Source organism: Protopterus annectens, chromosome 11.part0 (genome assembly GCF_019279795.1).
Source record: "Protopterus annectens isolate FY-2018-M chromosome 11.part0, PAN1.0, whole genome shotgun sequence".
Classification (NCBI taxonomy): domain Eukaryota; kingdom Metazoa; phylum Chordata; order Ceratodontiformes; family Protopteridae; genus Protopterus; species Protopterus annectens.
In genome coordinates, this window is record NC_056745.1 from 313,949,295 (window position 1) to 313,963,498 (window position 14,204).

Below are 14,204 nucleotides of genomic sequence, written 5' to 3' on the forward strand. Positions count from 1 at the left end.
TGACCACAGTACTAGTCACAGCAGTCATTGATTTGCACCTCAATGTTGTGTGTGTACAAACATATGCACCTATACACAATATGCATAGCATGTTGTGTGTGTGCTTACATATGCCAGTATACACAATATGCACAGCAGTCACCATCCAAACAAAGTGTCACATATATGTCCTGGAATGCTAGTGGGTGTATAGGTCACTTGACACACATTGGATATGTGTGGTGTTTAATGTTGCAGTCGTGTAGCATGCCATGCCATGTCTGGCACTGACATATCTGCAATATGTCCCACACTCACCATAACCACTGTACACTGGCCATGTTGAACATTGGGATACCTTCACGTCAACATGCACCACTCATCCTGTGTGTGTACATAGCATGCATGTGCTACACCCCTTCCCACTATTATCTGCTATGGACACAGACACTGTACTCAGACATGGATATCTATGTGTCACACAGATAACACATGCAGCCATGGCATGTATACTTGTGAGTGATGGTGAACAGGGCATAGCAGAGCTGATAATACCTGCACAGCAATGTTGTGTCCATGTACACATTGTGTTCCAGTGTATAACCAATCACTGAACAACTACACAGTTGCATCAAAGCCATGTATACTGACATTAAATTGGGACATCTACACTTGCACTGTATGGTCTTGTGCAACACATATTCTGCATGCTGACACGTGTGTGGTGACTGTTTACCTTGTGATACTGACACCCACCTTTACCCACTATAGAGTATGTGCTGGATTGCTGGTGTGTGCCTGTATGTGCTGTAGTGAGGAGTGTATTAGTGTTAATGTGTACATATGTACATGTGTTCATGTGTGCATGTGTGCATGCATTCATGTGTTCATGTGTGCATGTGTTCATGTGTGCATGTGTGCATGTGTGCATGTGTTCATGTGTTCATGTGTTCGTGTGTGCATGTGTGCATGTGTTCATGTGTTCATGTGTGCATGTGTGCATGTGTGCATGTGTTCATGTGTGCATGTGTTCATGTCTGCATGTGTTCATGTGTGCATGTTTGCATGTGTTCATGTGCAGACCGTAAAGTGTGTTTCCTGTCTTCCTCTCACTGGTGCTGAGTTAGGGGTGGCCAAATGCAGCAGGGAAACTGAAGCCACTGCCAAGGATAGTGTTGATGATGAGACATGTATTTTGGCACAGGAAGGTTTGACAGGGTCTGTCATTGGTCCGCCAATCAACAGTACACAGCGTTCAACCCCATCTATGCGCACATTCATACTGTCAATACATCCCTCACCACCAATGGCCATAGGCGAGGGGCAGCATACAGTTGGCATTGACCAGGAGAGTGTGGTACCCATGGCACTTGCATCCCCTCACAGCAGCCATAGCCATATTCCTGGAATGGTACCACATAGCCGGAGGTCCAGGGGTTCTCGGGGGAGCACCGCTGGTCGTATTGCCCCTGGCAGGCGTGCCCTCACAGGTCTTACAATGTCCAGTATGTTCCGGGCTGTAATGCAGGCTCAGGCACATATGGAACAGTACACCAGGCATGGACTTAGGACACAGAGGGCACATTACACCGCTATCAATGTCAGCATCAGTGACCTTGCCGGTGCCATCCGGACTTACACCGAGGTCATTTATAGACATTGGGGGGAGACATTAGATGCCCTCCACAATATGTCTTCCATGAGCCAGGACCGTGCGGGATGGTTGCGAAGTCGACGCGGACGCATGCCAGCAACAGCTGGCAGTGGTCACAGACAGCCACCAGTTCACAGCTGCTCCCGTAGTGGCAGTACCAGCCCCAGCAATGCAGGGGCTGGCCTATCCATTGACCATCCCAGTAGACCACGTGCACGTGGCTCTGGCCAGTCCCAGCAGGGACATGGGTCCAGTCATCCTACCTCTGCCTCTGAGGACAGTACCCAGTCAGGGTTGGTACCCGATACTGTCCGTAGCACCCCTGCCAGGCACAGGTACTGTGTTCGTGGCCGGAGCCAGTGATCTGTACAGCCTAGCAAGTACAGTCTGTGGCTGTCCCACAAACTACTGTATATGGCAGCCACATGGTGGAGCTGTGTGCATGCAGACACACACACATTAATCAAACAACTAGGGCTCACACATACACACACACACATTTCATCAACATTGGCCCATGCTGTACTGTTGTCCCTCAAACACACACACACACACAGACATGTCGATTGGATGGGTCAATGTCAGGCTCTGGCAAACAACAAAATGCCCTGTGCATATGATGATACCTGTGTCACCTCCTGTCATCTGTAACATTGATGGAGGAACAGGCTAACATGGTGCTGATGCACAGGGTGGCACTATAGCAGTGTAGCAATATTAGCAAGTTGTCAACAGGAAAGTGTAATGACATCCTTGTAGGTATATCTCAGCAGACATTATGCATCAAAGCTCTGATTGTCAATGTAGCATTGTATACACCACTGTTAGGCCTGAGTATGTATTGTCCACCCATGTGCCACTTGGCTGAAGTGTAATGTGTTGCCAGCATGTGTTAGTGAGTGGACAGTATGTGTGTGATGTGTGCATTACAGATTAGCAAGTGTACATCTGTAAACATGGTGGGTATGCACTGTCTGCATGTACGTGCATAGTGGACACATGGGACGTGTGGCATACCCTGTTGTACACATTGTTAACATCTCATAGTATCTTCCAATGGCCAGTATGCATTCTACTACAGTTATGTACTAACATGGGTAGACATGTGTGTATGACATGGGTTGACACTATGCTGTGGGTGATACTGTTAGTATCTGTCAATGATTTGTGATCTGGTAGTATACACAACCTCAACAGCATGACTATAAGCAAGCATTGGATGATGTCCTGACAAATGACACACAGTCGTAGGGAACTCAGTAACAGTTGAATCCTTCTGGTGCTACACTATAATACTAACCAGTGGTAATGACCACCACCCATTCCTGTGACCACACCTGTTTGGCATATAGCCCCATTAGGTACATGCAAAAACACTAGGGAAGTTTCCATCCGACTCTGTAAATGCATGCATTGGCCTACAACCCATTCCCTGGATGGGACGCATATCCTGCACAAGGGTATCATACAGACAGATACCTGTCATCTGATACATGCTGTATAGCAGTAAGCCGACTATGGCATAGTCATCCACATGAACTATACTTACTATCCCGTCAGTACCACATAGGTGGTAGGCCTCAACATGTATGTTGGGTACCAATGTGTACATACAGCCTCATGTTATGTTATGTGTCCCTTGGTATCCACATATCCATAGGTATTGTGGAGTCCCAAGGTGTATCACATGAGACATTAGAGGTCTGGATGCATATCCACAAGGCAGTTGTACACCTATAAAGACTGTCCATTATTGGCAGTCGTTGTGTATGAACATGTCTGACATATACCCCAGGCATATACCCTCACTCACACTACTCTTAAGTAACTGTCATGGGTGTGTGTGGCACAGATGACCTTGGCCACGGATCACGACAGTGGACGGCCCTGTTACATACATACATATGTGACCTACGATCTGAGAAGCAGCGGCGCAAATTGTCAATGGCAACAAATGTATTCATGTAGTATGCAGGCTTCACACCTATGTACTGATTGAGGGGACATGTACACATATATTTTGCCACACAGATACCTGATGTGTGCAATGCACTTACTGTTGTAATCATAATATGTCATACCATAGTAAAAGCAAAACTCACACTGCATTGACCAACAATGACACACCCACAGTCAGCGTTTGCAGGATTCAAACCCCTACCTAACTATGTTATGATACTAGAGAGAGACGCATTAGCACGGCACGCTATTTGCTTTACTGGGTGGTTTCTCTTCTCCTGCTGTATTTCTAGGATGGTGACATCATCAGTCTTTCCAAAGAGGAATGTACATCTTCTAGTGTGTTTTCCCAGTCTCCAAAAAGGGCACTCCTTTCAAAGACAATTGCACACATATACTCACACAATCAGTGTTTGTAGGATTCAAACCCCTTCCTAAGTATGTTATGATACTAGAGAGAGACACATTACCATGGCGCGCTATTTGCTTTCCTGGGTGGTTTTCCTTCTCCTGCTGTATTTCTAGGATGGTGACATCATCAGTCTTTCCAAAGAGGAATGTACATCTTCTAGTGTGTTTTCCCAGTCTCCAAAAAGGGCACTCCTTTCAAAGACAACTACACACATACACACACAGTCAGCATTTGCAGGATTCAAACCCCTACCTAACTATGTTATGATACTAGAGAGAGACACATTAGCATGGCGCGCTATTTGCTTTACTGGGTGGTTTCCCTTCTCCTGCTGTATTTCTAGGATGGTAACATCATCAGACTGGACATGGTAATGTGTGTACACTTTGTTTTATGCCATTCCAGGAATGGTCCATGTGGGTCGTCAGGTGTCAACAGCTTGAACAGGAACTCATAATCCTTACCTTGTGTGATCTATCTGTGAACACATTGACATTCCTTCATATGTCAACACATATTTATGCACAGCTTGTTGGTTTTGTGGGTACTACATGTGTCTGGGATGTTGATAAAGGGCTATTCAAAGTGTATGTGAGACATGTGTAGCTGTGTTCAGTGATGTATGTCCTGGGTGGTTGCCTTTCAAACAGTCTAGCATGTTTGGGAACCATGATCCGCAAATGAACATACCACAGTTAGTAAGGTTGTGTGTATGCCAGCTTCCATTAGCTCGGTTTATGACTTCAACCATGATGGGCTCCATGGCCTTGCAGATCAGACTTCATAGGCGTACTGGACTATAGTTCCCATGGTGTGTTGTGCACCAGCACTTGTGTGGAGTGCCATATGTTGCTGTAACACATTCAACGGTTCCACATCCTGTGTAGGGGGGGGGGAGGCTCAGCTGACTGTTCAGGTGCAGGATCTGTTTCTTCTGTAGTTTATGCATGACACATATTGGGAATCAATGTAGTCCACTTGATGCCATGCTTTTGGCATTGGGGTAGCTGTTCATCCATTCTATATGTGATATCTCCTGGTATGATGATATGGACTATCATCAGTGGGAGGTGGGTATGTATATATGGGCCTGTCTGTCAGGATGTCGGCATTGTCAGTTAGGTACAGTTGGCCCTGACTCATGACATATATGTGTGTACATTGCTATATATGACATAGCTGTCAGAGGTGCCATGATTCAGTCTGGACTCCTTCTCAGCTACTCTTTACAGAACACCAATGAACCTGAGCACTAATCCCTGTTATACTCTTTTACACACTTAACACCGTACTGATCCTTTGTGATCTGGCTACAGAGTATGTCATCATGATATCCTGGCATGTCCAGAGGTCGGCTTCGTGTGTACTATCCAGTCCAGCTGGTGAATATTGTGATGTAGACACAATCTCACATCTGCCTCATGTACACAGACAACACTCTCCTCCTTCCGACAAACTCAGATATATGCGTGAGATGCACCTATAGAGACATACAGGGTGCTGAACTCTCTCGACCCATGACTGGCACAGTCTATCAGGTGGTGAAGGTAACCACACATACCACATATCAGTCTCACATATCCTCTGTCGACAGCACTCAAACCACATTATCACACATACACATACTCGGATGCTGTAAATGAACTCTGCCTAAGCAGCAGAGACCTCCACAGCAGGCACACACACAACTGCTACCCCACTACAATACCCACATCTCACATAGTTCAAAATGTCAGTGTGCCACACAGTCACTGCCCTTCAGGCTACACAACACACCTAATACACTTGTGATAGGCGACACTTGTCAGACACACTGATGTTCCACTTACCAGCCCATACAAGGGAAAAGTCCCTTTGTGCTGTCTGTCGGCTGCCAGGATCTGCCACATAACACATGCAGTCAGGTCACTCCAAAGCAAGTACAGGACTGGCACCATCATTGTCCATGCTGGTGCGTAAAACCTCAGACATTACTCCCTGGACCACATGACATGGTACATGGAGGAACACTGTGATCATGTAGCCCAGGCCAGTATGACCCTAACCTTGTCTAGCATCTTACACCCACCAAGTATGATGACACAGTATACAGACAAACATATCATGTTTAACAGTTGGCTAACTAATTGGTGTCATTCATAGGGGATACAGTGTCTGTCAGCCTGTGGTGACATGCTCGACATGCCACGTAGCTTCACTATGGACAGCTTGCACCTGTCACCCTTGGACCTTCGAATACTGTCTATGGCTCTTGCTACCACCATAGTGCATTTGTTGAGCAGGGCTCAAAAGACAAACCCACCTCCATAGACATTACAGGTTAAATGACACTAAGGGTAATGCTGCTCAACACCAGATGTGTTACCCTCATATTGCGGCCACTCAGGACTCTCCTCAGTATGGAGGATAGTGATATCTGTGCACTAACAGATGCCTAGTTCAGGCTCACATATGCACACCAGCACTACCAGGTTATGTTTCATGCCATGCTTTCTGACCACAGGACTTGGAATGGACAACACAACTAGGGGGAGTATCCATATACATCACAGATACACACACCTCCGGGTTAGTAGCACTGCACTAAGCATCACAGACCATACATATACAACTACCATTGTGCAAAACTGCCTTTCAGTTTGTTGCCTGCTACAGACCACCTTCCCATACTCAGGAACCACACTCGGCTTTCCTGGGAACAGTGGAGAATATGAAGGTCTCTACAAACACCATTATATTGGGTGACTTCAGATACACAAATATTGACTGGGGATACTACTCAAGCCCCAACACCCTCGCCCTACAGTCACTACAATTTGTAAATTCATATGCTATGGAACAACCAGTCACCACAGCCACAAGGTGGAATACATATTGGACCTGAACATCACCAACATGGGGACTCTATGTTCCACACCAGTGATATACCCCTCATTGGTAAGGTCAGAGCATACATATATCTCACTGGACATACATATACACTCCACACACCCATCCTGGGTAATCTTGGTGAACTTCTCATGAGCCAATGTCTCACTTCACCAAAGCAAGGTGGTATCCTTCAGAGACCCCGAGACAGTGGCAAATACGGCTCTGATTGCTGAATCCTTTACATACACATTCTATGGACACCTAGTGGACTGCATGGATTGTGCTATCCCAAATAACAACAGGACTCACTCCTCCAATGGCAGGGGACCTGTCTGGTAGACCCCAGCCATAAATAAGCTGTACAACATCAGGAGGTAGCTACTACATGATAGAGCACAATCACAGATGAGGAAAGCATCTGTGATCTGTACTACCAGACAGCTACGATCACTCATGTACTTATCTAAGGGCTGCTTCTCACGGAAAATTGCACCAGACACGTAGGACTATCACAAGGCCTTCTTCAGTTATGTCAGGAACCTGGGTGGACATTCACTGATATGCTGTGAGTTACTGCATACTGACTAAACTTACCCTGAACCCACTGGCATAGCCAACATCCTTGCAAACAGGTTCAGTGCAGATGTCTCCCCCCATCCCCCCTAGGGAGCAACTATCCATCCCAACAGAGTGTAACCTCCCTGACATCACACAGTAACAGGTGAGTGCTGCCCTCCCCAAAGCATACATTACAGCATCAATGGGACCAGATGGTGTCCTGGCCTGCATCTTACACAAGCTTCATGACAGACGTAACCCTCACATTACATCACTGTGCAATATCGGAGTTACTACAGGATATGTACCCACGGAATGGCGTACAGCGACAGTGGTCCCACTCCACAGAGTTGGTGCCACAACGAACCACAGACAATATTGCCCTATAAGCCTAACTAGCCTGTTCTGCAAAGCTATGGAGCATATTGTCATGGGACTCTTACACATAGACATTGGGAACCTACAGACACTGTGTCCTACACATTTCAGTGTTGTTGTGGGCAGATCTTGCCTCTTGAACATGTTTGTATTCTTTAGACGGTTAACAGGTCCACCGACATAGGGACAGGTGTACACGCAGCCTACCTGAACTTTGCAAAACCCTTGCACACAATTACCCACTGAGCCATTATGCATAGGCTCACCAGCATTGATATGGACACATATCTCACATGATGGATTGCTACCTGGATCAGGGATAGCACACACATGGTCAGAATGCAGGTGCCATGTCTGACTACACACCAGGTACACATGGCATCCCACACGGCTTGGTCCTGGGGCCTCTCTTGTTCAGTATATATTTATCTGACATACAGGCTACCACAGGGAGAATATGGCTGACCTTGTTCGCACTTGACTGCAAACTGGGTGCCATGATCAACTCTCCAGCTGCCACATGCATATTCCAACAGGGTCTCACAGAGATGGATGACTGGTGCCTGAGCCATGGCCTACAGCTAAATGCCATTAGTTGCATAGTCATCCCCTTTGGGAATAACAACATGCTCACACATTACCACATAGGCTGTACTCCATTACATACGGTAGGAGTTGTTAGGTGATTGGGGACATGACTTGTTTGTACTGTCGCCTTTGACATTCACATTGCCAAAGTGGTTGGACAGACCTTCTATATAAGCCACCTTATCCCATATGGTTTCACATCTAGATTGAGTGAGGTCATTGTGCCCCTATACTCATCACAACCATGCTTGGTTACAATGCCACCTTTGGGGTGTACCTTACCCAACACCTGCAGCAACTGTACTGGCCACAGAAGTTCCTCACCAAGCAGATGTAGGGACTCACATGGATGACCTGCACAGTTCGAATGCAGTAACTCCTGCTCTACTCAGTCGCTTACCACCTACTCAGATATGATGTGTGCCTGTTGTTTACAGTAATACCCAAGCCAGAATTACTGGACATGCTCCACCTCAGGATATCCGACTCCCTTGTAGCTACACACTCCAGAGACATATACCTCAGCACAGATGTTAATAGGACATGCTGGAGGGACAGATTCTTATCCCAGGGCCTCCACTCAGTCTGGATTGTGATCACAGTTTCACATAGGCAGAGCCACCCACTAACCACCTACAGGGGACATCTTGATGTCTGTATGAGTGATCGTATGTTTACCCCTGGGATATCTTCTGTGTCCCTGCTAGACAGAGGCACACTAGCCTAAACGTACATGGGCTATCTTGTGTGACCTACTATTCACTGGCACAGTGTAGTAATCTGACAGGGTTGCAAAAGCCACACACTCTGGCTAGGCTTGTACATGCCCTAGGGCAGATAGCCTAGTATCGACCTCTGAACCTATGCTTATGTTCAGGATGCACAATATTTATGACTGATTTATCATATTTGCTTTCCCAGTTTCTATGAACAACTTAGGTATCTGCAGAACAAGTTTGATCATGACAGGGTTCCACTATATTATATATGTATCTGTTGTCATGTAACTGTGTGCAAAGGGTGGATTGCTGGATAGTGAGAGGTTCCTGGGTTAACACATGCAACTGCCAGATATGTGTGGCCCAATGCTGTACTCAGACATGGCCTAAGTGTGTGAGCATGCCCAGTTCAGGCTTTCCATGTTTTGTTGCCTGACATATGTCTCATTTATTCAAGTGTGTGAGCATGCCCAGTGTGACCTTTCAGTATGTTGCGATCTGAAGTCCACTACATTTGTGGATGTGTGTGAACATGACCAATATTAACATTTATACTGTGTGTGTTGGAAGTCAAGTTCTGTTCTTACTGCAGGACTCACCTTTGTGTCATAACTCAACAGGGATTATGCTGTGCCTGCAGGGTTTCCATGAGATACTTTGCATAGACTTATCAACATTCCTTCATACTGGCTGACCACTGCAATACTGTCATGGTTTAGTGGTTTAGTGTGACCTTTCAGTATGTTGCGATCTGAAGTCCACTACATTTGTGGGTGTGTGTGTACATGACCAATATTAACATTTATACTGTGTGTGTTGGAAGTCAAGTTCTGTTCTTACTGCAAGACTCACCTTTGTGTCATAACTCAACAGAGATTATGCTGTGCCTGCAGGGTTTCCATGAGATACTTTGCATAGACTTATCAACATTCCTTCATACTGGCTGACCACTGCAATACTGTCATGGTTTAGTGGTTCAGTACTTTACCTATAGTGCACAGTATCCTGGGTTCGAGGCCCATCACTGCTTTATATTTTCATACTGAGCAGACCAGACTGCTTAAGGGCCGGTTAAGCAAATATCAGCATGTTGGCTTTTGTTCAGCTATGCCCTACTTAGACCAGGCTTGTCCAACATTGCTGTATGTTCACCAACTTTGCTGGACATTGGCCAATATTATTCGACATTGACCACAGTTGTACTAGTTGGTGTGTGCGATTCTGTTTGCATATACTACATGGTGGTAAATGCTGTTTAGCACTGCCTTAAATTGCTTAACACATGGCAATCATGCCTCAGGTGGTGCTGCAGGGCTGCCTATGTTGGATGCACATACTACACTCCCTGTACATGTTTGAAAGCAGGTAGTGTCAACTTAGGCATCCCTTTTACTATATGTGCGAGTCAGAGAGAGGTATCATTTCCAGAGTTCCTACTGAGCCAGTGTATGTGCTATGCGTTGCCTCTTTGCAAAGGCCAAAGCATACTGGACACGTCTCCTTTTGCCTACTGGGGCAGGCTCAGGTTGTTCCTCCTCTGAGTCATGCTCTGCCTGTGATGACCTTGGCAATGGTGGGGGGCTGTTTGGCCCAGGCCTATGCTGGTCCTGCTGCAGCTGTTTTAGCAGGATCATATTATGCAGCATAGTGCATACCATGACAATTTGGGTACATGTAGTTGGTGAGTACTGCAAGGCTCCACCAGATGTGTCCAGGCACCGGAACCATGACTTGAGCAGCCCAAACACATGCTCGATTACATTTCGTGTTTGTGCGTGTGCCTCATTATGGCATTCCTGTTCAGGTGTGTGTACGTTTCTGATGGATGTCATCAGCCACGGCTCCAGTGTATAGCCAGCATCCCCCACTAGATGACCATGTGGGATGTCCCCATTGACAAATGTCTGGTACAGCTGCGTCAGATGCCAGATATGGGAATCATGGTAGCTTCCAGGGCAGCCAGCACACACATTCAGTATTATGCCCTGGGCATCACACATGACCTGGCAGTTGATGGAGGGGAAGCCCTTGCGATTGAAGTAGACCCTACCCCGCTCACCAGCTGATGCTTTGATGCGTATGTGCGTGCAGTCTATTGCACCCACTACCTCAGGGTATTCCGCTATTTACTGGAAGAGACGCATATTGCTGGCCAATACCTCATGGGAATTGGGGAAATATACATGATCACCGACATGTGCTGACATGGCATCCAGGAACTGGTGCAGTACCCTGGATGCTGATACCTGTGATATCCCCATCATATCACCAGTTGGTCTCTGGAAGGTACCTGTTGCTAATATTCTTAGGTCAACACATACCTTGGTTTCCACTGGGATGGGTTCCCCTCTGTTGGTTCTGTGTGTGAGGCGTGGCCTGCACAGCTCAACAATTTGCTGCAGGAGGTCTCTGTCGACTCTACAGCTCTCCACTATCTCCAGCTCATGTAGCCCCTGGTAGGTTACCCTGGGCCTGTACACTCTTTTCTGTCTCCTCACTGTGGGTTGTCCAGCAGCATTTCCATTGTCACCACCATCAGCATGTTGCATATGTCGCCTTATAACAGCAATGGCAGCCCCTAACATTTCTTTGTCTCAGTAAAGCTTTTTCAGTTTTCACTTCTATTAGCTTACTGCAGTGTCTCTTGTGAGAAACATAATGGACTGTTGTTTGCAGAGTTTTAAGTGCTAGGCTGGGCTGGGCTAGTGTACTGCCTGTGTAATTGCCTGATTCTGATTGTTTTCACCTGCTAGCTCTGCTAGTACTCCCTGGTAGCTTCCTACTATTTGTTCTGCTTCCTATTTCCTTTTTGTTTCCTCGGGGGGGGGGGCAGCGCCGCACACACAAGCGCAAACACGCTCACAGCATCTCACACACACGCACACATGCTTACATGGACTACAACTTGCTTATTCGGGTTAAAATGCGCGAACTCCAGTGCAAATGCACTTAAAACACTTTAAACTGCCTTATACATGCTTACTCTGGCTTAAACGCGCACACACTGTCTTACTCGGATTTACATGCGCGCACACACGCGCATACACGCTCAGCAAGAAACTTTGGTGTTATTCATGGCATACACCTTCCATTTCTTGCCTTTACCTAGCCTACCTGTTGACACACCTCTTTCAATGATGTGTAAATGACAGCTGACTCATGCCACTCTGCTCCAATGAGCTTCCCTTCTTTCATACATACCCCACTCATGATGTCACCTATCTTCTACTCCCCTTATCCTACTCCTACCATCCACTGACTGTGCTCATTTGCTATGTAAACCTGTGATTCACTATCCTTATCCTCATTTGCATAGGATTGCCTACTAATGCTTGGTTACATCTCTTAGACTGTGCTTCCCCCTTAGCAACCTCTACTCGGTGGCCATGTTGTCTTCAGCCTGCCATTCCCTTGCATTGTAAATTAACAATTTAAATAACTTCCACATTTGTTGGTTTAAATTTTTATTTTTCTGGTTTTTAGAGCGCAGCCCATTTGCACGGCTCTGCGCTATGCTTAAACATCGGAAATCAGAGAAAAAAAAAATAATTATTTTTATTTTCATATTGCATTGGAAAACATTGCCAATGGCCCTATATTTGGCCATTGGCATTCTTCCTCTACTGGATGCAACCTTTATTTGGAGCTGTCACGGCTCCGTTTTGCTATTTGCAGAACGGTACTCAGTTGTCAACTGAGTACATTTCTGCAAATAACACTGCTCTTACTCGGACAGGTTTGGGTTTCCTGAATCACAAATCTACCTCATTTGCATGCCTTTCGGCTGCAATTGAGGTAATTTGCATGACCCGGCCCTGTCCGTGTAAGAGCCGTTTTAGGAGCTCTCTTGCACACCCCTGCAGGCTGTTCCTGGATCGCTCATTGGACATGAAGGCTGCATGGAGTCTTACTCTACTCTAAGACTCCGTGCAAGCCTTCGTAAATCCGGCCCATAATTTTTACACATATTTATTGTAGAATTCCATTACAGTGTGAAATGCACTTTTTATTGTTGTATTAGATACAATTGAATAACGAATAATATATAACTTGGTATTTTCTCTTATTTTTTCAAAGACATTTGTTTATATATTTCCTAATGTACAGACTACATTGTGATTTAATCAATGAAGATATCTATAGTTGTCTCAACATAATAAAACAATATTCTTCTTAACTAATTATATTAATTAGATGTATAAGACACGGGGCTCTAACATACTTATTTTCTTCTGAAAATATGTCACACTTTTCCTGTGCAAGATTGTTTTGTCAAGATTAATTGTTCAAACATAGTGAAGCTAATGACACTCTGAAAAGAGAGATAAATCACATTTGTTAAATAATAACTTTATGTATAATATTTCTACATTTCATGTCTATAATCTTGGCTCCATAAAAATAAAAATTAATTTTCTGTTTTATCTTACTTCCTTTTGCTCTCCTTTGTCTTATATGCTAATTTGAATACATTATTTTAAATGTTACAGTTTTAGACATTAATCACCAAAATGACCCGTGTAACTTGCCCTCTAACTAAACTTTTATTTTTACTTAATTTTCTGTGGTACTATGTATTCTGCATAGTTTTGAAGGTTTTTGCATGTTTACCTCTGAAGTACTTTCATATATATATATCTATATATATATATATATATATATATATATATATATATATATGTGTGTGTGTGTGTGTATATATATATATATATATATATATATATATATATATATATGTATATATATATATATATATATATATATATATATATATATATACATATACATATATATATATATATATATATATATATATATGTGTGTGTGTGTGTGTGTGTGTATATATAATATATATATATATATATATATATATATATATATATATATATATATATATATATATATATATATATATATATATATATATATATATACACACATATTGTAAGGCTAACCAATTTCTTATGGTAAAGCATGCATTACATTTATATTGTTATTATTGTATAATAGATTCTTTGTAATTTGAGATTAATCACTGCTTCATCTGTGACCTGATTTAAATAATCCAGGCATCACTTTGATCTAC